At 33.3% G+C, this 8,823-nt stretch overlaps 1 non-coding gene across 1 annotated transcript; it reads left to right on the top strand.

Annotated features, from left to right (window-relative positions):
* The first annotated feature begins 8,102 nt into the window (after nucleotides 1-8,102).
* Nucleotides 8,103-8,177, top strand: Trnaa-ugc (transfer RNA alanine (anticodon UGC)). The gene has a single exon. It is a non-coding gene; the product is annotated as a tRNA-Ala (tRNA).
* The last annotated feature ends 646 nt before the right edge of the window (nucleotides 8,178-8,823 follow it).

Below are 8,823 nucleotides of genomic sequence, written 5' to 3'. Positions count from 1 at the left end.
AATATCCACTCCCAAGTAATATCCACTATGAATTTTTCATATAGTATGCTTATGGATTTCTATTTTTTTATTTTTTAAATTTTAATTATTATTTATTTTTATTTTTTATACTGGGGATTGAACCCAGAAGTCCTTTGCCACTGAGCTACACCCCTAGCCCTTTTCATTTTTTATTTTGAGGCAGAGTCTCACTAAATTGCTTAGGAATTCATTAATTTGCTGAGGATGGAAACATGCAGTTCTCCTACCTCACCCTCCCAAGTCACTGTGATTGCAGGCATGTACCACCATCCCCAGGGATCTTTTAATACATTCATATGCATGCTTAGATATGTCTATAATGCATCTATGTATACACATACACACATATATACACCCAGCCCCGATAAATATGCTAAGAACACATTTTCCATGTTAATATATTAAACTTATGTCATTAAAATTACTAATTGTCATATGACTTTTCCATTAGGATTTTTAAAGTCTTCTTCTTTATAAGACATATATCACATGTTAACATACCTATAGCATATACAGAACAAAATCCTACAATACTTTCTATTCAGATACTTTTTCCTGCCATATGAATTTTAAGTTCTTATTCAGTAAAATCTATCATTTTTTTCATTTTTGCATACTTTTTGATGTAAGGCTTAGAAAGACCTTTCATTTCAAGACAATATAAGTATTTCTTTTACATTTTTAACGGTTCTCTGATGGTTTTATTTTGCATTTAGCTCTTTAATCCTTTGATAAGTACTTTAATGATTTGAAAGCCAAATCTAGGGAGTACAGAGGTACATGTGTTATTAAAACAAATTGCTGTACCCACATTTAACTGTCCTGAAATATTTCCCAAATATCCAAGGCTTGAAAGTAAAGTTAGAGAATCAGTTATCTTATCATAGTCTGTAGTAGAGCTTTTGCTGAAGGTAAAAAACAGGGCTCAGGTAGGTGAAAGTAAGCAAGGGACTTAGGTGGAAAGCCTCAGGGTCTGAAAAAAATTAAGAAAGACCACCAGATAAATAATTTACTTCTCAACATTGCTTTAAAGGTTCAGATGTTGGTTATTGCTTACATGTTTTCTAGACATCACACTACATAAATTAATATTCAGAAATACAAGTATGTTATAATCTAAGTATGTAGGGTTCTCCCTGTCCTTTTGCCTTATCTTTCTTCCCACTATTGATCTCAGTTCCCCTAAAGTGTTTACATATTGACCTGACATTGTGGAAAGGGTACTCAATCCTTGTTGCCTCTGGATGTGGTGTCTTATCTGATCTCCAGAACTTCTTTGTCTATAGATAATATATACAAAATGTTTATGGTCAATATAACTCTTGGTCTATTCTCTTAAAGTCCAAGTTTGCCACTTACTGTGTGCCACTTTTCTTGCCTTCAAAATAGGAGAGAATAATAGGACCTATTTTATAGACTTGTGAGGATTAAATGACTTAGTCAATGTAAATCACTTAAACAGCACTTGGCACATAATAAATGTTTGCTTTATTATAATTATAATAATCATACTTATCATATTATGAAGAGCAAGGTATAGTGATTGTCGAGAATTCATTTATCTCCTGTTAATTAAGCCCCTTTCAGATTTGGGCTGCCCATTTATCAACCTCTGTTATTTGATTCTTTATCTTTAATACTATAATAAACACTTGGCAAGCATGCTAACTTAATTCTCAGCTGTCTTTCATATTCTTTAGGTAGAAGTGGCAGAACACTGAGAATATTTTCTAGATCATCTCTGTACTTCCCTGAAGATAAGGGAAACCTAGAGGGTTTCTTTTGAGAACATCAAATCAGACTTCCTTAATTTTAGATTTGCTCCTTTTGCTTCTATAGAGAAAGCCTTAGTTTACTTCTCTGAGTCTTCTTCTTTCATATCCTTGTGGCACCATTTTCTGCTATTCAATCCTTTAGTAAATGCTTTAAGTACTTTTGAAAACCAAATATAAAGAAGACTGAAGTAAATGTGTGGATAAACTCAGCAGTTGTTATGTACACTTCATTGTCCTGAAATAGCTCCCCAAATGCCCTTCCAAGATCAAAAAGACCAAAGTTAAGAGAATCACAGTCTTTAGTATAGTATTTACTAAAATCAAATGTAGGAGATTAAAATATGCCACTCTGGCATAATGATTACTTTTGAGCTACAAGAATTGGAAAAATGGCAAATGCAGTAAGGGCTCTGTGACCTCTTCCCTACTTCATACCTGAAATCAGTTCCTAGGATTTCCCATGAGAACGGTGGCCTCTCTAAAACAGGAACAGAAGAACATTCTTAACATTGGAGAGTAGGAGTTGATGCTGAAATGGATCTATGCAAACAAACCTACTAGAACAGCATTTATCTTCCATTACACTTCTCCAATAGATTCCTCGTCTTACAATTTAGTGACTGTAGCCCAAGCCCCTTTACCTTTGTCACAATTTATCATTCTTTGTTTTAGAAAGTATGTAAGGTTTGGGACCTAACAACAGCTTCTGCAGTCTTCATTTTTCTTATAAGGGTTTCTATGCATGTAAAAATATTAAAATAAAACTTGTATGCTTCACTCATGTTAATGTTCCGTGCGTTAGTTTAATTCTCAGGCTCAGCAATAAAACCTAATAGGGTAGAAGGAAGTTATATTGCAGGGTTAAAGCTTCCAATATTCTAGACCAAGCCATTTTAGAACTGAAAATCATTTTGAGTATTTACCTAGATCTTAGAAATTAAAGCCATATTATGAAGATCTTATTTTGGAATTCTAAGCCAATAATTTAGCTTCTGCATTTTATGTTTAATCTGTTCTTCTGCCTGAAAGCAGTTCTTGTAAATGAAGAGACATAGGTAAAAGAAAGTTAATAATGGGGAGTGACAAAAGAAACCTTTTAGTATCTGAAAATATTCCATTATAGTTGTTTTATGGTCCTTTTGAAGAAGGATATTTCACTGTACTTAGGATGTACAGCTGTAGGGTAGTTACAACCAGGTATCTTTTTAAGAACTTTTACGTGTGTGTGTGTGTGTGTGTGTGTGTGTGTGTGTGTGGTATTGGAGATTAAACCAGGGGTGCCCAACCACTGGACTATAACCCCAACTCTTTATTTTTTCTTTTGTGACAGGCTCTTTTCTAGTTGCCCAGGTTGGCCTCCAATTTTCAATCTTTCCATCTTAGCCTCCCAAGTATCTGGGATTACAGGCATGTGCCACTGTGCCCAGCTAAAACTTTTGTTTTGTGAGACATATTTTGTGTAATTTGCATGTATACTCTGAGGGTGTTTCCTTTTTATTCCTGGCTACTTAATTAATTTATTCTTACATACCTATAATAATCATTGTCTTCACCATAAATACATTACTAATAGTTGCACCAGTTTAGAGCTTATAAATTGTAGACTGTAGTGATGGAAAGGGAGAAATGTGAACTAGAATTAATGTAAAATAAAAGTCAGGATGATGGTAATAGCAACAGAAATTAGAAATAGGTGGCCAGGTGGTTTTTGTTTTGTTTTCTGTACCTAAGGTTTAAGATTTCTTTCTTTTTTTCTTTCTTTCTTTTGGGACTGGAGTTTGAACCTAAAGGCACTCCACCACAGAGCTACATCCCCATCCCTTTTCATTTTTATTTTGAGACAGGGGTTTATTAAGTAGTCAAGGATGGCTTTGAATTTGTGACCTTCTTGCCCCAGCCTCCCGTGTAGCTGGGATTACAGGTGTGCACCAGCATTCATAGCCAAAAATATTTTGTCCAGGATCAATTTAAGAGATGGGGATTGGGAAAATAGAGACAGGTTGCATACAAAAGGGCCATCTCAGAAGCTTTGTCTATCTATTTCATCAATATAAGCCAAATATGTAGTAGAATACTTGGCATAAAGGTACTCAAGTAATAATTATAAAGCAATTGACGTTTATATGATTCAAACTACATGTTACACACTAAAAGCTTTATATTTATATTTATTTTTATATTTATTAGTTCATTGATTTATCCTGACAACACCAGTAGGAGTTGTTAATACTCTCATTTTTCACAGATAAAATCAATGAACAGAAATAAATAAATAAATAAATAAATAAATAAATAACTTGCAGAACCAAGATTCAAATAAACCATCTGGTTTCAAAGTCCAACTTTCAACCACTAACTGCATCATTTGTTTATTGATTATAATGTTACATAAATGAAAGGAGCCAAAAAGTGACTCATCAAAATTAAAACATTGTCGGAGGATTAGAAAAGAGTTCAAGGTGATGGTTAAAATACATAAGGAAATATACTGAGCCAAAAAGTTCAGGTGAAGAGAGAGTAGTAAAATGAAGGGAAGTTTCAAAACAGATTTCATATTTAAATCACAAATATGGAAATTTAACTTTTGAAAATATTTTAAAAACCTGAAAATGATTAATTTATAAAATTATATTTGTTTTTTCTTCCTCTGGGTTTTAGCTGCATTTCCTGTAGGTATAGTGCTCTAGAGAATGAATGGGATAGTCAACCTTGATTATATAAGAATTTGGCTATTTCCAGCAAGTGAAACATGCTAAATAACTAGATTTTATTTAACAGTCAAATTTTCTTTATTTTTCTCTCTATATTTTTAGTTGTTGATGGACCTTAATTTAATTTATTTACTTATATGTGGTGCTGAGAATTGAACCCAGTGTCTCACACAAACTAGGCAAACTCTTTACCACTTAGCTACAGCCCTATCCCAGATCAATTTTTCTTTGACAGTATTTAATTTACTTTGATTTACAGATTTTTTTCAAGATTAGAGTGGCATTTATAAATCTCTCATTATAAGTTCTAAACATTCTTTAAATAATTTTAACAAAATATTTAGAAATTTCCATACTCAATTACTAATAATTTCGGAAGTGAATGCTATTATTGATATGTTATTAGATTTGCTGAGTAAAACTGTTTCTACACGTAAACATCTTGGCCACCTGCAACTGTTTGTCAGTGGACTTGGTTTGAGAACACTAGTAGTAATTGTAAAATTAGGAATGTGTGACAAGCTAACAGCCAGCTGTGCATATCCTGACTTTTTCCAGGTGTTAAAATAAATATGACCATTTGGTTCACTTGTAATTCAACAAAATTTTTCATGATTCATTAGCTTAAAATCCATTTATAATTTTTTATTACAGTAGGTAATGTTATATTCATTTGAAACAAAAATACATATAATTGATTGTAATATTATTACTTATCATATTCAATCTTTCCATTAAATGAAAAGAATTTTAATGTAAAATTTGTGCAGAATTTTTTTATATTCTTTTCATAGGAAAATATTAGTGAGCTACTTCTGCTTATAGGCATCAAAGAGAATGGAAAAATGAGTGAAAACATATATATGTATATATATCTATGTGTATATATTTGTATATATGTATATGTTTCTTTTTTTAGATAGAGATTTATTTAGGAAAGTAGACATATTTTCAAGGGAGAATGGGAGTAATCTCAAGAGAGAGATGCCTTTGAAGGTAAAGCAAGGAATGCACATTCAACAGAGAATGCAGTTTATCTCCAGAAGGTGAGACAGCCTGAAAATATCTTTTTTTATTGAGTCATGGTTCAACTTACCTTAGCAGAAGCAAGTTCCAAACTGATCTTACGTTACCTTGGTATATATCTTTGGTACATAATATATTAATTTTCTGATAATTTTTAAAGTTTTTGAACAGCTGATATTAAGTGTTAGTCACTAAAAAGACCCAGATGCCTAAATCTTCCCTTGGCCAAACTACTGATTCTTATAAGGATCCTAAGGTGGGGAAAAATATATAGAAAGATCTATCAATATTTAGGTACAGGTATGTAGGTAGGGAGATAGAGATAGATGTAGAGAGAGAGAGAGAGAGCACAAGCCAGCAACTGAAAATGGTAAATCCAAATCCATCTTATTATTAGATTATTATATTTCTAAACCCCAGATACAGAGTTAGAGTTCCCAGATTAACTGGCATGCAATATATGATTTAGACAACTTCCACGCCCCAGAATAAATGATCTCAGGAAGAGCAAAGAGAGTGGAGTTAACTGAAAGAGAGAAAAGAGTTAATAGAACTTTCTTTTCCTTTCCATCTCACACACTATTTCTAATCTGTTGGACGGTGATTGGTAAAGATCCAAGCATATGATAAACCAAAAGAAAGATTCTGTTTCTGGGAAGAGAAGATACATCCTTGCTTTTCTCAGAAAAGAAGATATACTATTATGAATGATGGAACTTCTGAACACCAAGCCTTGTTAACTTGTGGCAGAGTCACTGTTTCTTTTAAAAAGTAGTACACTGATTGAGCCAGCTTTCATTTTCTTGGAAAGAGACAGGCTGTATGTCTAACCAGAGTTTAGTAAGGCCAAGGTGCCCCACTTCTCTCTAGCTGCTTGCTTGTTATTTACTACTGCCTTTTATAAAATTATACCAGGCAGGTTTATAGAGTTGCCTTTTTTGAAATAAATTATAAGAGACTATTGCTTAATACAAACCCTGACTAGACAAAAAATCATGCCTGTTCTGTGTTCCATTCAAAATAAGGCCCACAGAGTGGGTGAAGACCTGGGAATTAGCCAAGAAACTCTGCAACTGCAGAAGAAAATGTAAGCCCAGTACTCCAACATGTCAGCACAGGAACTGACTTCCTTAACAAAACTCCTAAAGCACACGAAATAAAATGAAAAGTCAATAACTGGGATGGTATTAAATTAAAAAGTTTCTTCACTGCAAAGGAAACAATCAAGAACATGATGAGAGAGCTGATGGAATGGGAGAAACTCATTGCCACCTGTTCCTCAGGGCATTAATATCCAGGATATACTCAAAAAACTTGAACACCAAAAGAACAACCCAATTAATAAATATGCAAAGGAACAAAACAAACACTTCTCAAAATAAATATGAATGATCAACAAATATATGAAAAAAATGTTCAACATCTCTAGCAATTAGAAAAGGCAAATTAAAACTTCATTGAGATTTTATCTCATTCCAGTCAGAATGACAATTATCAAGAATACAAGTAACAATAAATGTTGGCGAGGATACACTCATACATTGTTCGTGGGACTGCAAATTGTTGCAACCACTCTGGAAAGCAATATGGAGATTCCTCCAAAAGATTAGGAATTGGACCACCATGTGACCCAGTTTTCCCACTCCTTGGTATAAATCTAAAGGATTTAAAATCAGCATAGTACAGTGATGCAGCCACATCTGTGTTTATAGCAGCACAATTCAAAATAGCTCAGATTTGGAGCCAAAGTAGGTATCCTTCAACAAATGAATGGATAAAGAAAATGTGGTATAAATACACAATGGAATATTACTCAGCCATAAAGAAGAATGACTTTATGACATTTGCATGTAAATGGATGGATGTGGAGACTATCATGCCAAGTGAAATAAGCCAGTTCCCAAGAGTCAAAGTTTGAATGTTTTCTTTGCTATGTAGAAGCTAATTCAAAATAAGGGGGGATTTTTAAAATAATAGAAGAAATACCAGTGGAGTTGACAAAGTAGAATGAGAGGGATGGGATAGGAAAATACAGTGGAATGAATCTGACCTGACTTTCTTATGTACATATATAAATATGCCATGATGAATCTCACCATCAGGTACAACCACAAGACTAATTTAAATAAAAAAAACTACTGTAAGTAAATAAATCAGTAGAGGGAAGGGAAGTGGGGGGTGGGAGGAAGGGAAGGGAAATACTGGAGATTGAATTAGGACAAATTATATCCCATGTTTTTATAATTTTATCAAAACATGTTGTAATGGATAACAAAAGAACCAATAAAAGTATTTAAAGACTTTTTTTTAAACTATTAATGATTTTTTTCTCTATACCGCGATGAAGTATCTTGTAAGGTTTTGTTGTTGTTACTATTCTTAAGAGGTTTGCAGCCTTCACCCAATAACTTTTTTTTCTTTATAGAGTTACTTAGGTTATTTTCATTTGTTTAGAAAAGCTTGAGTCAATTGCAAGAGAGCCTGTTTAAAAACTGATAGAATTTAAAGAAGCCGAGTCTTCATGTAGATGAGAATATCATATAAATTTTTATTTAAACAAGTCTCTTGGGCTGGGATATAGCTCAGTTGGTAGAGTGTTTGCCTTGCATGCACAAGGCCCTGAGTTCGATCCCCAGCACCAACAAATAAGTAAATAAACAAATTCTTTAAATCTTAATAAACATTTTGGTCAAATAAAAAAACAAAACAAAATAATGCCCAAAGTCACACTCTAGCCTACACTAAATTTTACAAGTTGACACAGGTTTTTGCCCTTTGACCAGTATTCAACCAATATTCAGAAATGCTCAAATACTAGAGAAGTTTTCACATAAAACAAGTGGGAGATTCGAAGTAGATTTTGTCTCCTCCTTATGATCAGCCCTTCATGTCAATTCCAGCCATGCCCAAAGAAGGCAAGTACCCACATCATAATGTGACGTACATACATACCTCAATATGGAAGCATATTGATGATTATTCTCTTGGAAAAAGAAAGGGAATGCTGAGAGGAGGTGAAGGGAGCTTAGTCACAATCTACCAAAAGGACTAAATCTAGATGTGCCAGACATTACCACGCCTGGCTTCAAAACTTAAGAATGCACTTAGATCAGTTTATTGATCTCAGAAATTTAACTCAAATTGGACTGCTTTTAACATACTTGTCAGAGAACAGTTTTTATTATTTTTAGTACTGAAAGATACTTGTGGCTATCATCAGGAAGTAAAATCATGTATGAACCATATGTATGAAAAAAAGATCAAAATTCTGATTTAATCCACTTTAGTCC

Source organism: Callospermophilus lateralis, chromosome 9 (assembly GCF_048772815.1).
Source record: "Callospermophilus lateralis isolate mCalLat2 chromosome 9, mCalLat2.hap1, whole genome shotgun sequence".
NCBI lineage: Eukaryota > Metazoa > Chordata > Mammalia > Rodentia > Sciuridae > Callospermophilus > Callospermophilus lateralis.
The sequence above is the reverse complement of the archived record's forward strand: the minus strand, read 5'-3'. Positions and strand labels throughout refer to the sequence as shown.